The 17,994-nt window shown below is 44.1% G+C and overlaps 1 long non-coding RNA gene across 1 annotated transcript in view; it reads left to right on the top strand.

Moving 5' to 3' along the window:
* The window catches only part of LOC125397505 (uncharacterized), a 599,497-nt gene that overhangs the window by 98,213 nt on the left and 483,290 nt on the right, over positions 1 to 17,994 (top strand). Inside the window, exon 2 of the long non-coding RNA XR_014999296.2 lies at positions 16,522 to 16,590. This is a non-coding gene — a long non-coding RNA (uncharacterized LOC125397505). The remainder of the gene's footprint in view (positions 1 to 16,521; positions 16,591 to 17,994) is intronic.

The following is a 17,994-nucleotide window of genomic DNA, read 5'->3' as shown; positions in this document are numbered from 1 at the left end:
GGCCAGTAGGCTCAGTGGGGCATAGCCATTCAAGTTCAATTAAGCATGCGCAATAGTAACTTCCACCTTGGGCCAACCTCTTGTCTCTCAAGTCTGCCAGGGTGGTTAGAGACTGTTGACATGGAGGTGCATGGTCAGAAGAGCCAATGGAGAAAGGACAACACACCTCTAGAGGCCCAGAAGACCAATGGGGTGCTGGAAGAGGGATAGACAGGCAAGCCTGATTTCTACTATAAACAAGTCTGCTGCATGCTCTGCTATTCACCCGACTCCCAGAGTCTGTGATGCATGCTCCCTCAAGGGGTGTTCGTGCAGGGTCTCCCACAACACATAAGTTCATAGGGAGTGGCACTATTAGGAAGTGGCTTTGTTGGAGTAGGTGTGGCCTTGTTGGAGGAAGTGTGTCCATGTGGAGCTGGGCTTTGAGGTCTCATATATGCTCAAGCCATGCCCAGTGTTGCAGTTCACTTTCTGTTACCTGCATAAGATGTAGAAATCTCAGCTACCTCTCCAGCACCATGTCTGCCTGCCTGTTACTGTGTCCTACCATGATGATAATGGACTAAACCTTTGAACTTTAAACCATCATTAAATGTTGTTATGGTCATGGTGTCCCTTCATAGCAATAGGAAACCTGACTAAGACAGACTCCTTTTTGAGAAAACTGATTTTTGCTTTGCCAGTGGGTATCAGTTACAGACAGCTTCTTGCTTAGGAGTTGAAGCCCATGTTCACTTCCCCCTCTTAATGCTGGGACCCCTTCTGATGTGAGCCTGTGCCAGCCCTGTGCATGGTACCACAGTCTCTGTGAATTCATATGTTCATCAGTCTTGTGTCTGGAAGTGATGTGGGATTTCCCTCTGTATGTTGTGATTACCATTAATGAATAAAGAAACTGCTTTGGACCTATAACAGAGCAGAAGTTAGGAAGGTGGGGAAAACTAAACTGAATGCTGGGAGAAGGAAGACAGAGTCAGAGATAAGCCATGTAGCCCTACTGGAGATAGATGCTAGAACTTTTCCAGATAAGCCACAGTCTTGTGGTGATACAATTAATATGTAAGAGTTAGTCAATAAGAAGCTAGAGATAATGGGCCAAGCAGTGATTTAATTAATACAGTTTCTGTGTGATTATTTCGAGGCTGGGCAGCTGGCAACCAACAAGCAGCCTCCTCCAACAAGGAAGACACTGTTTCCTTGGAGTCATTCATCGCCTCTGGCTCTTACAGTCTTCCAGCCTCCTCTTCTGCATAGTTGCCTGAGTCTTAAAGGGAGAATTCTGATATATCCCATTTAGTAATGAGTGCTCCAAGTTTCTTATTCTCTGTACAACGATCAATTGTGGGTCTCTTTTAGTTCCCATCTACTGCAAGAAGAAGCTTCTCTGAAGAAGGTGGAGTGAGGCACTGATCTATAGGAATAGCAGAAGGTCATTATGAGTAATTTTAGTGCTATGTTCTTTCAGCAGGACAATAGCATTAGATTTTCTCCTAAGCCCATAACCTATCTATTCTCAGGTTCTTGCTCACTATGTAAGTGTCAGGTTCATACCTGACACTCATGAAATTGACCTTAAATCTACCCAGAAAGTGTTTGGTTACTCCCATAACATTTGTGCCACTATTGTACCAGTATATCTCACAAGTAGGTCACTATTGTAGGTCACAGAGTTTGCAGTTGGGGGATATTGATGATTACATTTGTCCTCTGGTAGTGTGTGGAGTACCTTCCAGTACTATTAATGATAGCTATTGGGGTGGAGCTTCTACTTGGGCATTAACATGATTTACCCATGTTCAATGATATCTGTGTTGTCTCAGCAATAGGGCCTTACCATTAGGATATCCCTCCCTTTTTAAAACTAAGTTATATAAACTTCTTTCTTAAAACTGCTTTTATAATGTCCCACAATTTTGGGTATGTTGTATTTTTATTTAATTTAAAAAAGTTTTTAATTTTCTTCTTTATTTCTGTCTTGGTTCATTTTTCATTCAGTAGTGAGTTGCTCAGTTTCCATGAGTTTGTGTAGTTTCTGTTGTTGATGTCCAGCTTTAATCCATGGGGCTAAGATAGAATGCAGGATGCTATTTCAATTTTCTTATATCTGTTGAGACTTGATTTGTGTCCTAGTATGTGATCAATTTTAGAAGAAATTCCAGGGACTACTGAGAAGAAAGAATGTTTGTTTGTGTTTGGGTGAAATGCTCTGTAGATCTCTGCTAGGTCTATATGACTTACAATGTTATTTAGCTCCAGCATCTCTCTGTTTAGTCTTTATCTGAATGGCCTGTCTACAGCCAAGAATGGGGTATGCAGTTGCCTGCCATTGATGTATAAGGTTCAATATGTGATTTTAGTTGTAGTAATGTTTCTTTGATGAGCTTGGGTAACCTTGTGATTGGTGCATAAATGTTTAGAATTTCAGTATCCTCTTGGAGGCTTTTTCCTTTGATGGATATATTATGTCCTCTATCTCTTCTGGCTAGTTTTGGTTTGAAGTCTATTGTTTCAGATATTAAAATGCCTATACTTGCTTGCTTCATGGGTGCATTTGCTTAGAGCACCCTTTTCCATCATTTTACCCTGAGGTAATACCTATACTTGATGGTTAGCTGTGTTTTTTGGATGCAGAAGAAAGATGGATCCTGTTTCCTAGTTTAATTTATTAGTCTCTGTATTTTTATTGATAAATTGAGATCATTAATATTGATAGCCATCAATGAGCAGTGTTTATAGATTCTTGTTATTTTGTTGTTACAGTGTAGGTTCTTCCCCCTCTTTTGATTTGTTATTCTGGGATTAGTTATTTCTTGTGTCTTCTTGGGTGTGGTATCCTCTTTAGACTGAAGTTTTCCTTCTAGTGACTTCTATAGAGTTGGATTGGTAGATAGAAATTGCCTAAATTTGATTTTATTATGGATTTTTTCTCTGTCAATTATAATTGATAGTTTTGCTGGCTATAATAATCTGAGCTGGTATCTGTGGCCTCTCAGAGTTTCTGGAACATCCATCTAGGCCCTCAGGTTTCCAGAGTCTCCATTGTGAAGTCAGGTATTATTCTAATATATCTGCCTTTATATGTGACTTGGTTCTTTCCCCTTGCAGCTTTTAATATCCCTTTTTTCTGTTTTGTACATTTAGTGTTTTGATTAATAGATGTCCTGTAGAATTCCTTTTCTGGTCCTCTCTATCTGGTGTTTTTCATGATTCTTATACCTTGATAGGCATCTCTTTCTTTAGATTGGGGGTATTTTATTCTACTACTTTTGTTGAAAATACTTTCTCTGCTTTTGTACTGGGTTTCTTTTGTTTCCTCTATAGAGATGATCCATGGGTTTGGTGTTTTTGGCATCCCAGATTTCCTGCATGTTTTATACCTGTAGATTTTTTAGAGTTGACATTTTCTTTGACAGAGTTATTCATTTCGTCTACCTTGTCTTCAGCACCTGAGATTCTCTCTTCCATATCTTGTACTTTGTTGGTGAGGCTTTCCTCTGTGGGTTTTTTGACATTCTTAGTTTTCCATTACAGTTATATTGCAGGTTGGGTTTTCTTTGTTAATTTCTGCTTACAAGTCTAAAATGGCTTTATTATTTCATTCAACCATTCCTGTTTTCATGAACTTCATTAAAGGACTTATTCAAATCTTCTTTAAGATCATTGAACATATACCTAATTGCTATTTTGAAGTCCCTGTCCTGTGCTTCAGCTATATTGTGTTTCTCAGAGCCTTTGGCAATAGGATTACTCGCTTCTGGTGGAGGCTTATTATCTTGGCTGTTCATTCCTGTGCTGGGGCTTAGGCATCTGGAGTTATGATGCTTGATGTGTCTCTTGGTGTCAATGTCTGGTCTTGTCCTCTGTTAGGTGGGTGTTCTGTTCTTTGGTTGCTGTTGCCCTCTCTGGATCCTAGGCAATTGTGGTGGCTGTGGGTCCCCCATAGAGGATGTTTGGAAGGTCAGCAGTTGACAGAAAGGAAGGGAGATGCCTGAGAGGGGCCTCAGGGAAGAGCGAGGAGGATGGAGGTGGGGAGGTGAGGACCACACAAGCTGGCTGTTACAGGACTAAGAGTAAGTTTGTAGAGACTGTAACAGAGGACAGGAGAGATAATGAGATCACCTGGCTGAGTCCCAGCCCACTGTGGCCACTGTGGGCCCTGGAAGAAAGTGTTTCTTCAGCTTGGCAGTTGACACAAAGTGCTAGAGATGGGCTAGAAAGGAAAGCTGGAGGGGGGGGGAGGAGAAAAGGAGCTAGATTGTGTCTGTACAGAAGGAGTAGAGTCCAGAGCTCTCATCTTAATCCACAACAGTAGGTGGATAGAGAGGAACACTGGGAATGCAGGGTCTTTTGAAACCTCAAAGCCCACCTCCCGGGACATACCTTGTCTTACAAAGATTTACTATTGCTGTGATGAAACACCACGACCAAAGCAGGAAAGGGTTTATTTGACTCACACATCCAGAATTACAGTTTACTGAGGGAAGCCAAGGTAGGAATTCAAACTGGCTGGGAACATGGAGGTGGACCAGATGCAGAAGTCATGGAAGAGTGCTTTTTCCTGGCTCGCTCCTCATAACTTGCTCAACCTGCTTTCTTCCAGAGCCCAGAACCACCAGCCCAGAGTGGCACCACCCACAGTGGATTGTGCCCTTCCCCATCAATTACTAAGATGATTTTCTACAGGCTTGCCTATATGCCAGTCTTATGGAGACAGTTTCCCATTTGAGATTTTCTTCTCTCAAGTGACAATAGCTTGTGACAAGGTGACGTAAAGCTAGTCAGCACACACCTCCTCCAATGAGACTATACCTTCTAATCCTTTCCAAACACTTCCACAAACTAGGAACCAACCATTCAAATAATTAGCCTGCGAAGGTCATTCTCATTCAAACCACCACAGTTGGCTTCTGAAATTTTGCCTTTCCTGTTTTTGACCATCTTTACTTAATTTCCTTTTCCAACTCTGTGTTAATGACTACCTATTAGGCAAAACAACCATCTTTCCCCATCTTCATGAACTGAACTTGCATAGGCATCTGGCCAAAGATTCTGGTGGCCTTCATTACCTCTTCTCCTGGCTGCAGAGACAGGCAGCTGTGGTCCTTGTCTACTTACTCTGTTCGGAGCTGGAGGGAAAGCAGGGGTGTGTTCCAGTCTCGGCTACCATCTCTATTTTCCTCTGCATGGCTATACTGGAATAGACTGGCCTGTCAGAGGCCCAAGACTGGAAACACAGAGGCCGGTTCCTTGTGTCAGTATTTTGCTTCGTTTCCTATGTCACAATGAAATACCCTGACAGAAGCAATTGAGGGGAAAAAAGGCACATTTAAGCTCAAGTTACTCTGCTACAGTCCCTCCTAGAGGAAGAGCCACCCCAGCAGGAGCTTAAGAGAGTCCTTTACATTGCTTCTTCAATTAAGAACGCAGAGGAACCAACGCATGCTACCGCTCAGCCCACATCCCACAGTACAGGCTCCCAGTCAGGGAGTTGAACCATACCAGAAAGTGAGTCATTCCACTTCAAATGACTACATCAAGGTGACCATCCACAGGCATGCTCAGAAGCCCACTGCCAGAAAATTCTCATTTCTGTCAGAATGACAATGACTAGTGTCACAGGGGCCTTGGAGACACTGGGCACTGGACACATATGCATATGGAGACTTCCCGCCCTAGGTGGGAGCCGAGAGCTGGGATTTCCATCGTCTTGAGTAGAAGATGTGCAGCATCAAAGGCGTTGGTCAGCTCAAACTGCTATCTCCCTCCTCCCGGAGCCTGCATGACTGTGCTAGAACCATGAGAATAGTTCAAGGCTGGGATTAGAGAATCCGATCTTCTAGGGGACTTCCTTAGAGCATCTGGGACACGGTCGGGCATGTGATTGACTACCTTCATCAAAAGGTCTCTCTCTGATCATGTGACACTGTTAAGTGCAGAGCCTCCAGTTGGGACATCTCAGTTCTCTATGTTGGTGTCACACAATCTGGGCTTGTATTTTCTCAGGTGCTGGAACCTTTCAGCTAGGGACGGAAAGAATACTCGTCTGAATTGCTGTCAATTGGTGTATTTGTGGAGAGATAACAAGTCAGGACTCCACGTTCTATTCTATTGATGTCAATAGTAACAGAATTGCTTTCGTAGCATTGAGAAAACTTGTCAGAGTGAGAAATAGAATGAGAAAGGCCAGTTGGCTGTTACTTCACCCAGCAACATGAGGTTTGAACTCGGTTTGCAGGAGTATGGAAAAATCTATGCACCAGCCGTGTGTTTAGAAGGTAAAGTCAGCAGGATTGCTGAAGGAGTGGGTCTATGGTCTGAAGGATGATGTGAGGAATGATTTCCGGCTTTAGAATCATTAAAAAGGACAAACAGCTATCACTCTATTGTGCATGTGTGCACATGTTTGTGTGCACATGCCTATGCCTGTGTGCAGAGGCCAGAGGAGGATGCTGACCATCTTGTTCTGTTATTCTCTACTGTGTTCCTCTGAGTCAAAGTTTCTTACTGAGCTTGGAGTTACACTGGCAGCCAGCCAGCACTGTGATGCGCCTCTCTCTGCCCCAGGATGCTGGTGTGTGGCCATACACAGTTCTTTACATGGTCCCTGAAACCAAACTCAGGGCCTTATGCTCCTTATGCAAACCCCTCAGCTTCCTTCAAGAGCTTTTTCCTAGACCGTCAGAGGCTAGTTACACTGTGTGTGTTTCCCATAAACTGCATCATGCGAAGGTTAAGATTGTCCCGTTGCTTAAGTCACACCATGCGTGTTTCCCATAAACTGCATCATGCTAAGCTTAAGTCACACTGCGTGTGTTTCCCATAAACTGCATCATGCTAAGGTTAGGATTGTCCCATTGTTTAAGCACGCTACAGTGAGCTCAGTTGGCTCCAGTAGCAGCTACGCTATAACTTTGGGTGAGCACAGATAAACTTGGCTGATTCAGCCAGATCCCACAGCTGCCTTACATGATCCAAACATTGTAACATTTTCAAGGAAGGCAAGTCATGACATAGACCTTCAAAACCCGCCTGGTACTAGATTAAGAAGCAGAGCCCATGCAGGACTTACCATAAAACTTGATGAGACAGTTTAAAAAGCGTGGCACATATTTGTAGCTTAATGTTTCCTCAATTGTTGACATTATAATTTTCTAGTAGATTAAACATTCCCATTTAAGTTTTACTTGCGTTATTTCCTTGGCAAAACTCTCTCTCTTAGGTGGTATAAATACTGCTTTGTTTCCAAGTCACCCTTTCTTTTACTAATAGAATACTAAAGCTAAACTCTCGCAACAGCTTAGTCTGGTTGACAGTGTGGAAGGACTATGGTACTAAGTAACCTCATTAATTATTTGGTAGGGGCAGGATTGCAAAGCACAGGTGAGCTTGCTCATGTTTTGTGTGGCTATTTTAAGTAGCATTTGTTATTTAATATCTATGGAGTAATGCCAAACTCATTGTTTTCCTTACAAGTAAGCACCTATCTCGATAAAAGGGGAAAAGCCCCCTCTTACAGAAATGAGTAAGTCCTCTTCCAACCATGGCCCTCTGTGCCCTTCATTGCTTTCCCGTATGACACAATTGCTCATGGTCTCTGAAGGCCTAAGGTTTCCAAAACAAAGACTTTTTAGGATTGCTTTGGGGTAGCCAGGCCTATATCGTCTTTTCTCTCTCTCATGAGGAAAGACTGTTAAGTCTACAGTAGGCCAAGGCTACTGACTGAAGGACATAAAGACAGAGAAAATAATTCATCGATCCTTTATTATTTCTATCTTTGCAGGATCATATCTAGTAGAGGAAGCAGATACAAAGTAACAAGCATGCAGCATTGTATAACTTATAGAGAAAAACAAATAAGCAAAATGCTGGCCTGTGGCAGAAGATAGTGGGTTAGTTCTGATTTTTATTTCAGGTTACAAAAAAAAAACACCTCAGTTTTTCAGTTACAGTAATAGCTTATCACTTGATGCCTATGGTTGGGCAGAAGTAGCTGGACCCAGACCAACACTGCAGCACTAGGCTGAAATATGGAGCTTCATCCAGGGACCACCAGATCTTTAAATGCAATATCCAGGACACACAGTGGAGAAAAGTAAGATCCTGTATGCTAGTGAGGTTATTAAAGGTAGTACAGCATAAAGGACAAGTAAGAAGTTCAAAGAACTCTTGGGTCCCAGATATCAACCAGAAGTATGATCCCATCCTCTGCCTTAATACTGGGGATTGCTAAGACCCCTGTTCACTCATTAATTCAGGGAGAACTGATTAGGCTACTGGATCCTCAAAGATAGAGCCACCGATTATTGTTGCCTCTGTGGAGGAGCTCATGGTCTTCTGGGGCAGATAGATAAGGCAGAGTTTACTTCCGAGAGCTCTGATCAGTGTCATAGTAGAGACAAGCATGCTGCATCAGAACTCCGAGACCTTCTGACATAATATCTAAGTCCAGAGCTGTGCTGTAGCAGTTCAGACTGGATTTTATTATCTTGAGTTATAACTGCATTTTATATCATGAAAAAGAATGTGCACACACAATGAAAACAAAATTTATATAAATGATGCTGAGTCTTAATTCTGAGCCCCCCTCCTCTTTTTTAAATTGCTGTAAACCCAGGGCTTCACTCACGGTAGGCAAATACTCTCTAATGATCTAACCCGAGCCCTACTATTTCCTTCCTAGAGCTAACACTTTGACCTTGACACATGACAAAAAGATGTAGCATTTTTAGCTTTTGACATATGACTTATAGGCTGCCAGATGAGGAGGGAAGGGTGCTCAGTTTAAGTTACACAAAGATGCTCAGCATGAAAAAAGAAGCAGACACTGGACCATGGCACACGTATGTGTGGTTAGCAGCTGTACTTTCTGTGCCTGTGATCATGGTGTTCTCATCACTGGACACAGCCCTGATCCTGTGACCTGAAGGACTTTTCCTTTGGTGAACCCCAGGAAGGTTCTTCTGAGAGCAGTGGAAGAGCCACGGGTCGCACAGACATGCCTGCCTTGGTCAGAGGAAGACGAAGGGCAGGACAAGAGCTCAGTGGTGAGGGACGGGGCTTGGGGCTGGGAGAGGCGTGTGGCTCAGTCTGTGAAGCGCTTGCCTGGCAACGATGAGAATGGGAGTTGAACCCCAGAACCCCATGTGAGAAGCATGACACATGCTTGTAATACCAGCACTGAGAGAGGGACAGAGCTCTGGAGCTTGCCGGCCAGCCAGCCTAGCCTCCTTGATAAGTCCTAGGTCCCAGTGGGGAAACCTGTTTCAAAAACAAGACAAACAGAATTCACCAAACAAAGTAGATGGCCCTTAAGGAAAAAAAAATCCTCTGCCTCCTCATGTATACAACAATATGTACATATTATAAAGAGAGACAAGGGGTGTAGCAGGTGACTCAGTAGATACAGACCCTTGCTGCCAGATTGTGACAACTGAGTTCAATACCTGGAACCCACATGGTAGAAGGATAGAATCAACTTCCAAAAGTTGTCCTCTGACCTTCACATGTAATGTCTCAGCATGCATGCACACATGCGTGCACACACACAGGCATACACACAGTCACAAGCACACACAGACACCAGGAAAGAGTAAATGTGAAGATGAGACAGAGCGACCAATGATGGTCTAGATTTGTTGCCGGAGAGAGTGAGTGCTGCTTTTCCCAAAACTGGAGATGAAGGAACTCAGGTTGGAGTCTCCTGAGCCACCTCCCTATCTCTCTCCCTCTCCCTCATGCTGGCTGCAGATGTGAATGTCAGCAGGTTAGTTTCGACGCCCTGAACTAGAACTGGCTTTTGGATCAGTGTTGGGGCATGGAGTCAGGAGAATCTTGAGCAGGGAGAGGTGGGGAAAAGTGGGCCAGAGCAGAGGCTCCTGGGAACGAGGGGATTTGCACATAGAGTACTGAATTGAAGGACTGGACAACCAGGCAATGGGAGACCAAGGGACTGCGGACAATTTCCAGAAGGCTGGGCTGGACAGTGGTGAGATCACAGTGTGAATAGGTGAGGGAGACTTTGCTCCTCAGACGATCTTCCACACAGGGAAAGCAGGAGGATCTGCTCTAGAACCCCCAGAAGGCACCTAATGTCAGTGTGATGAGGACTGCGCATGGCCGACCATAGGGAGCACTTGGCAGCCAGGTATTGCACTGGGGAAAATGGAAACACATTAGTTTATCCTGAGGCACAAAGGAATGGAGAGATGCAATCATATTGTTGACTTGGGGTCTGGGGCCTTAGGGCAACACAGGAACAGAATTAGAGAAGTTGGGAGAATTAGATGAATTTGTTTTTCATTATTGTTCTCTCATGAGAAAAGAGATTTCTGGAGAAGATGCTCTGAGGATTTGATGTCACAGATAAGCAAAAATGGTGGCAGTTCAGCTGAGCTCTGCCATAGTTTGTGTGGAAACACCAATCTCTGTATCACCCACCGAAAGGCAGTCGTGGGTATGGGGTGTTTGGGACTCAATCCAAACCATCTAATCTCTTTGAGCAAAGATTATCCCTTCACATATTATTCCAACTGCACGCCGCCTAGAAGGGCTTCCATTATCTGTTTTATAAACTGCGTGTGCCCTCATATAGTTCTCTACTCTGGGGCTGACTATGTAAGCCGCACCAGAGGACTGAGCTCGAAAACTGTGCATGCGCATGACGTCACAGCGCAGGGAGGCAGACGCAGAAGATCAATGCGTCAAGGCCAGCCTCTGTTCTAGAAGGATGACTGGAAGAAGGATCTCCCCAGAGAACTGGAGACCATTCTGTGCCATTCTCAAGGCGCCCCTGACCGATCCTACCATCCAGTCTGAATCTTCGTTCTGAAGCTGTCTACAAATCAGTCTGGCCCTCTTCCAGGAGCGTTCGCAGTACCCAGGTCTTCTTCCGGGTTGCTGAAGTCTAGTTCCAGAGCCTGCCCCTGGTCAGTAGAAATCCCGACTGTGTTCTCTTTGACAGTTGAGTGACGCTGCTGAACTTGTACGGCTAACCTCACACAGCAGCGGTCCTCTTTGCCGTCCTTCTCACTCTCTTTTCTTCTTCCGGGTTGCACTAGATGCTTACAGAGCTAAAACTACAAGCTAGGAAACAACATTTTCAAAGCCTTTAAGTAACAGTGGCAAATGTGTAAAGCACAGGGTTTACCATTTGAAGCAGTTTTGACTATATAGCTCATGATGTTACATTTGCATTATTACGGAGCCATTCCCCACTCCTGCTCACAGAAATCTTTCAATTTGCAAAACTAAAAGTATGTATCCATCGCTTTGCTCTCTTTCCCTCTCCTCTTCCATCCTCCATTAACTACATATCTACTTCCTGTTTAGATCTTTCACCAAAGTGAAGGCATCCTGTACCCATCCTTGTGTGTGTTCACATGTGTGTGAAGGTGCATATACACATGTATGCATGCGGAGGCCAGAGATCAATCCTGGTGTCTTTTTCTATTGTTTCCACCTTAATCCTGGTGTCTTTCTCTATTGTTTCCACCTTAGGTTTTGAAGCAGGGTTTCTCACTGTGGCTGGAGCTCAACAATACAGTTAGACTGGTTGACCAGTTAACCTCAGGGACCCTTCTGTCTCTGCTTCCCCAGTGCTAGGATCACAGGTATATGCCCCGGGTCTAGCTTTTTACATGGCTACTTGGAATTGAACTTACACAGCAAACATTTTACTGATGGAGTCATGTCCCTAACCCCTCATTCTTGTCTTTTTGTAACTGGCTTATTTTACCTGGGATGTCAGAACTTCCTCCTTTCCAATACTAATGGTCCATTGCCTGTATGTGTGCTATTCTGTCTCTGTTCATCTTTACTGACACTTGGAGTACCTTTGTCATTGATGCTGTAGATAACACTGCTTTGCATCTTGGTGCGGAGACAATGGTTGAGACTCTTGCTTTAAGTTCTTCAGTGATCAGGGTACAATGCCAGCTCCTGCGGTGTTTACAAGCGCTTAAATCTTGCTGGCTATTTATAGACATTTCTCAAAATGTCTCAGTTTTCAATTTGACATATTTTTCTTTCAACAATGTGTGAGCTAAAAAAATCAGAATTCATTTCTAATTTTTATAACTTTAGGCCCATTTGCCATGCATGGGTGTTGAGACTATCTTGGGAAGCCAGGTATAGAGGCACACATGTATGGTCTGACTCTTGGGAGACTCAAATAGGAGAGTTGGGAGTCCAAGGCAAGCTTATATCTAACAAGACCAGGACTCCTAAGGGATAGATAGTCTTAGTAAGTCTCTAACTTTCTAGTTCCTTTAGTTACTAAAGACTAATATGATGCAGCTCACTGCTCTGGGCTCCCTACTTCCTTTGTGTTCCTCTACCTCAGGCATCCTTGTCTTAGATACCATCGCTGGAAGAACGCAGGTTTCATTTTCTTGAGCCGTACACTAGTAGAGGGATTGGCAGACCATATAGTTGCTCTGATTTTTGTTTGTTTAGAATTTTGTATGTGTGTATATGTTTTGTGTACACGTATGCTTGTGCACCGTGTACGTGCCTGGTCCTATGGGACTGGAGTTACAGACTGTTGTTAGTCACTATGTGGGTGCTGGGAATTGAACCCTCATCGTTTGGAAGAGCAGTCAGTGTTCTTAACTGCTGAGCTGTTTCTCCAGCCGCTAATAATTCTGTTCTTAAGGGTTTTGAGAAACTTCCACAAGAGTTGCATGGATTCTCTTTTTTCATATTCTTGCCAGCACTTGTTATTTTTAGTCTTTTTGGTAGTAACCATTCTTTCTGCATGTTAGCTCATTGTAGTTCTTTTAGGTTCACTGTGAGCACTTGTACATACATGTGCATGTGTGTGCCACTGTACACATGTAGGGGTCAGAAGACAACTTTTGGGAGTCAGTTCTCTTCTTGCATCATGTAGCTTCTAAGGACTGAGGTCGCCAGGCTTGGTGACATATGCCTTTACTCACTGGGCCATCTTTGTCAGGAGCACACAGGGTTTCGACTCATGAGGTTAGGCGGTCTTTTCCTTGACTCTGTTAGGCATTGCTGTACCTTCTTTTGTGCAATGTCTACTTCAGTCTGTTGCCCGTATTTATTGATTTTATATTGCTCTTTGGTATTTTTTCTGACATCTTCTAGATTCTAAAGCCCTGTCAGATGGATACTTAACAAGTATTTCCTATAAGTCACTTTCTTTTCTGATGATACCATAACACTTGGCAAGCTCCCTCCCTATTTCTTTCTTTTTTTATGTTTGGTCTCACTGTGTAGACCAGGATTGAACCCTGGAGAGATCCCTTGCCTTTATGCTTTGAGTACTGGAATTGAAGGCATGTGCCACCACATCTGATCCATACCCCATGCATTTTTGAAGCAGGGTCTTGATAGGTAGCTCAGGATGGACTAGAACCTTCTACATGGGCCACAGTGGCCTGGAACTCCTCTTCCTGCTTCAGCCTCCCAAAGTCTAGGAATTAAAATCTGGGACGCTGACTCGCGGGTGAGAAAAGCAAGGCACAGAAGACGAGTAGCCAAAGCCACCAGCTTATTGTCACTGAAGCACAGTGAGCTGGTTCCCATACTTGTGCTCCCAACCACTTCTCTGATCCATTGTTTGGTAGGTGTGGTGGCTAGCTATTTTCAGACTTAACACAAGCTCCAGCCGTCTGGGAAGGGGAAACCTCAGTTGAGAAAATGCCTCTGCCAGATTGAGCTATAGGCAAGTTTGTGGAGACATTTTTCTTGGTTAATGATTGATGTGGAAAGGCCCAGCCTACTGTGGGTGGTGGCATCCCTGGGGAGGTGGCCTGAATTGTATAAAGGAACAAGTTGAACAAGTCATGGAAATGCAAGCCGGTAAGCAGTGCTCCTCCATGGTTTCCATTTATGTTTCAGCTCCTGCCCTGACTTCCCTCAGTGGACTGCAATGGTGACACATAAGCCAAACAACCCCTTTCCTATCCAAGTCCCTTTAGTTCATGGTGTTTATCACAGCAAAGGGGAGACATTGAGAACAGTGAGCATCTTTTGGGAAAGGCGTGGTAATCTTGGTCTTCATGCCTGATGGTTTTTACTGGGTGAATTCCTAGAGGCAGAATAAGTAGGTCAATGGCTACATAGAATTTCAGATTCTTAAGACATGTTCTGTCCTCTCTGTAAGGTTCACACCAATCCAAGTTTATACCGCAGTTGGAAGAGCCTGTTTGCTGACACCTACCAGTTAATAACCTTGAAGTTTTTCTCTCCCTGAATGGTTAATAAAGTCTGAGCCTTCAGGGCTCTGAAAAGCAAATGAAGACGGTACAGTCTGAGACAGTGTGGAGTCGTGGAATATAGCAAAGATTACGTCATATTCTTGTTTCTTGAGCCATGCATAAATGAGCTTCCTGTGTTATCACTGTACTTGTGAAACCACTAGCGTGGGTGAATATGCACTAAAGCCACTCGTGACCAAGATCTGGAAGTCATTATAGCTGTCACAGGTGGCCATCTAGATGTGGCCTTATTTTGACAACTGCTGCCATGGCCGATATTTATGGTATTTCTCAAGCTTTCAGGCGGTTAAAAGCCCGTTTATGTTAGTAATCTTATAGTGCCCTTTGGTTTTAAAATAGCATAGAAAAATTTCCTGGACACATATATTTTAATCTGAGTGCATTTACTGTACATAGAATATTGGAGTGGAGCTGTATTTCCAGGTAATGGGGACAACTGAACCCCGTTTTTTTCCCTGAAAGATTTTTTACAATCACCCTGAATTCAAGCACCAATGAACTAGAGGCCAGAAAGCCTAGCCCTGTTTTTATTTGGAAAAGTTGAGGGTAGCATCATGGCATTGGCAGAAGGTAAAGGACTTGAGTAATTAACTTTGCAGTCCTTTGGGTGACTTTGATTAGAACCATAAAATATCTGCCGCGATTGGATGAAACCAAATCACCCATCTCTCCCTGCGCGGCTCCCTGCATCTCTGCCGAAGGAGTTTGTGTTTTCTGGTTTTTGAGAGACTCTTCACTGAGTCCCGTGTTTCACTGTGCTGCGTTAAAGTTCTGGGTTTTAATTGCAGGTCCAGCTTATGCTCTGAGCTGCTTTAGGCTCCTTGCGGAACTGCCATGCTGATCAGGGACTTGGAGTAGAGAGCAAACATCGTCGGTTCACGGGGCAGCGTGCGGAGCCCCTGTTGTCTGCGATTCCTTTCCATTTTTCCGTTTTCAAGTGTGACTCTTGGTAGAAGCCTTCTGAACACAATGCTGCTGTTAATAGCGCAGGGAATGACCGAAACTGTGCCGGGGGGGGGGGGGGGGGGGGGGGGGGGGGGAAGGAGTAGGCGGAAGCATTTCCAGCGGACCGCTGCAAACCGCAGGCTGCAATTATCCGCAGCTGAAAACAAGTCGCTTTTAATGTGTCCATTTGGCCGAAAGAGAGAGAATTACAGAGCTCCGCTCTCCTCTCCCTCTCTCTGCTCTGTCTTCTCCATCTTTATGCAGTTTATCATCCATAATTTCAGGATGTATTTTGCCTCTTTAAGCTGTTTTATCTATAGGCTTATGAGGTCACTCATGTGTGAATTTCTTTGTTAGTCATCTCACCTTTTGCCTTGATGATAGAAAATTGATCAGGACTAAAGTACAAGCTCAATAGACAACCCTCTTGGTCCTTTGTCTAGGGGAACAGCTACATTGAAGGCCACGAGCAGGTAGCTATTAATATGACAGGCGCTCTGTCTCCCACTGTAATTTATAATGAAATACCTAATCTCCATTATTTTGATCCAAGCAGGCGATCCCATGAAAAAGTCTTTTCATCCAGTTCCCAATGGCTGTTGCATGAGAAATGGCAAACCAATAATTTTTGTCAAGTTTTTTAAGCCAACAGAAATGCTTTTCCACGGCTGCGGTTTCAAAAGGCAGAGATAAAGCTCATTCACCGCGATGAATGGAAAAGCCATCTGGGGTTTTCTTTTTGACTTCCTTCCCTTTTCTCCATCCTTGTAATCAAATTTGAGCAAAATGAAATGGGGCTTTCTATGAAAGTACCTTTTGTTGATCTGAACGAGCTGGTAATTTACAAAATACCCTTCCTTTGTGAGGAAGGCTAAAGAAAAAAAGAATCCGTAGCTTTTAAAGCCGGGCCTTAGTGGGACTCTAAATGCAATGAAAGCCGTCTGTGTGGAGAGATTGAAATGCATTTCAAAGCCAGGCCTGGCTAGGGGGGCACTGAGAACAGACCTATGAGCTTTTCGGAGGAAGAAAAAAAAGTGAATGGAGAAGGGGAATGAAGTGGGGAGCTGTGGACGGGGTGTTGAAGTCTCCGTGGTGCTGTGGACTCATTCGTCACCAGTGGGGCCGAAGTTGCTGTCTGCTGCCCAGGAGGCAGAACAGTCTGAGCTGGGAAAGTTTGGAGTTCTGTTCAGATCGTGAGGAATGTCGCCTGCCGAGGGTGTGGTAATTCCTCCAACTTTTTCTTTCTCTTCTTGTGCTGGGATCTTGTGGGAAGTGCCTCGGGGAAAACCCGGAGAGGACTAACACTTGCTTTCCCCTTTTTTTTGCCTGCTAGATTTCTTCGTGTCACTGACCCCTCTTCACTGGTTGGAACCAGAAGGGTGCGGACCACGTCTTAAGAACAGTAAGTAACGTGCGCCGTTTACTTCCATCCCTGCTCAGAGTTCGTTGCAATAGAACTGAGGTTTGACTGCCACAGGAGTTTGGAATAAGCACGCATGCCTCGAAGGGAAGTGGGATTCCTGCCGTATTTGCGTTGTTTGATGTGAATTCTGGTTGACTTAGCTGTTCTTTCCAACATACCGCGGTGACAATGACTTTCTTACTTCGTCGTGTGTATCGTGTGGTGCTGAGCATTGTGTGGCACGGGACTCACGCGTTCTAGCAGAACAGTTTAAGATTCAACATGAGCATTGCAGGCACTCGCTCGGGGACACTTCTGTGTGTGAGGCGCCGCTGGTACATTGTAGTTTTAATTCACAGCCGTCATAATTTCTCTCCATTTATACATGAGGTAAAATTGTCGTATAAATTATGTAAGCTTATTTCCTCATGATAAACATTCAGAGAGAGGCGAGAGTTGTTTTGGTGCGAAAAGTCAAACAATTTTAAAGGTAACTTAAGCAAAATTTCTTGTCATTCAACTATTTCAGCGAACCATAATTAAAGTGCATTTGAGAAAGTGAAAAGTGCATTTTTAACTTCCTGAAAATCAGATGGATTCATAATATGAAACGCTGTACCTTGAATTAGAGCACAGGTAATTTTTCAAAAGGCAAATGGGACATTGGCATATGTACATAACCACAATGTTGTTATAAGTTTGAGAAATAGCTCAGTCAGAACAGAGCAAGTATGCACAGTCAGTTCTGATGTTGCAAGGGGTTTTACGGGTGTTTATATTGAAGTTCACATTTCTAAAGCAAGGTGGGGGAGGAATCCAGAACTGCACAGAGACAGCCTTCCTGCTTCCAGAACCTAGTGAAAAACAACCCAGTGAATCCTGGGGCTTTAATGGCTGTTTAATCCATCAGGCCCCTGGCTGGAGGTTTTGTGTACGTGTGTGTGTGTGTGTGTGTGTGTGTGTGTGTGTGTGTGTGTGTGTTTTAATAGAGATTATAAAATGCAGAATACAGGACTCAGGTAATCTCACACAAGTCTTGGCGAGGACCAGCCCTGTCCCTTCTGACTATTGCTCACATGGTATCTGAATCCCCGGAAGTTTGCCTCAGACAGACCTGTTTTCCACATGTTTCTCTTTCCTAACTTCCTGAAGCCACATCTTTGCCCGTGGTGTTGAGCCATTGCTGCCTCCTAATGCCTAACTTTGAAACAGCATGCTTGGCAAGCTGCCATGAGGGTGGCAGTGGGGTACTGCACTTGTGCTGGTATTGTGGTTTCAAGGGGCTTTAGCCATGATTTATAAGAGTCCCAGAAAACAGACTGAATCCTGAAGGATGGGGCTGAGAGCAGGAGGGGTAAATCAGTTAGTGTGTGTGATATCCTATCCAGTGTGGTAGTGTGGTGC

The sequence above is a fragment of the Myodes glareolus genome, chromosome 20, assembly GCF_982192425.1.
Source record: "Myodes glareolus chromosome 20, mMyoGla1.1, whole genome shotgun sequence".
NCBI lineage: Eukaryota > Metazoa > Chordata > Mammalia > Rodentia > Cricetidae > Myodes > Myodes glareolus.
Note: the sequence above shows the minus strand (reverse complement) of the source record. Positions and strands in the feature narration are given on the sequence as shown.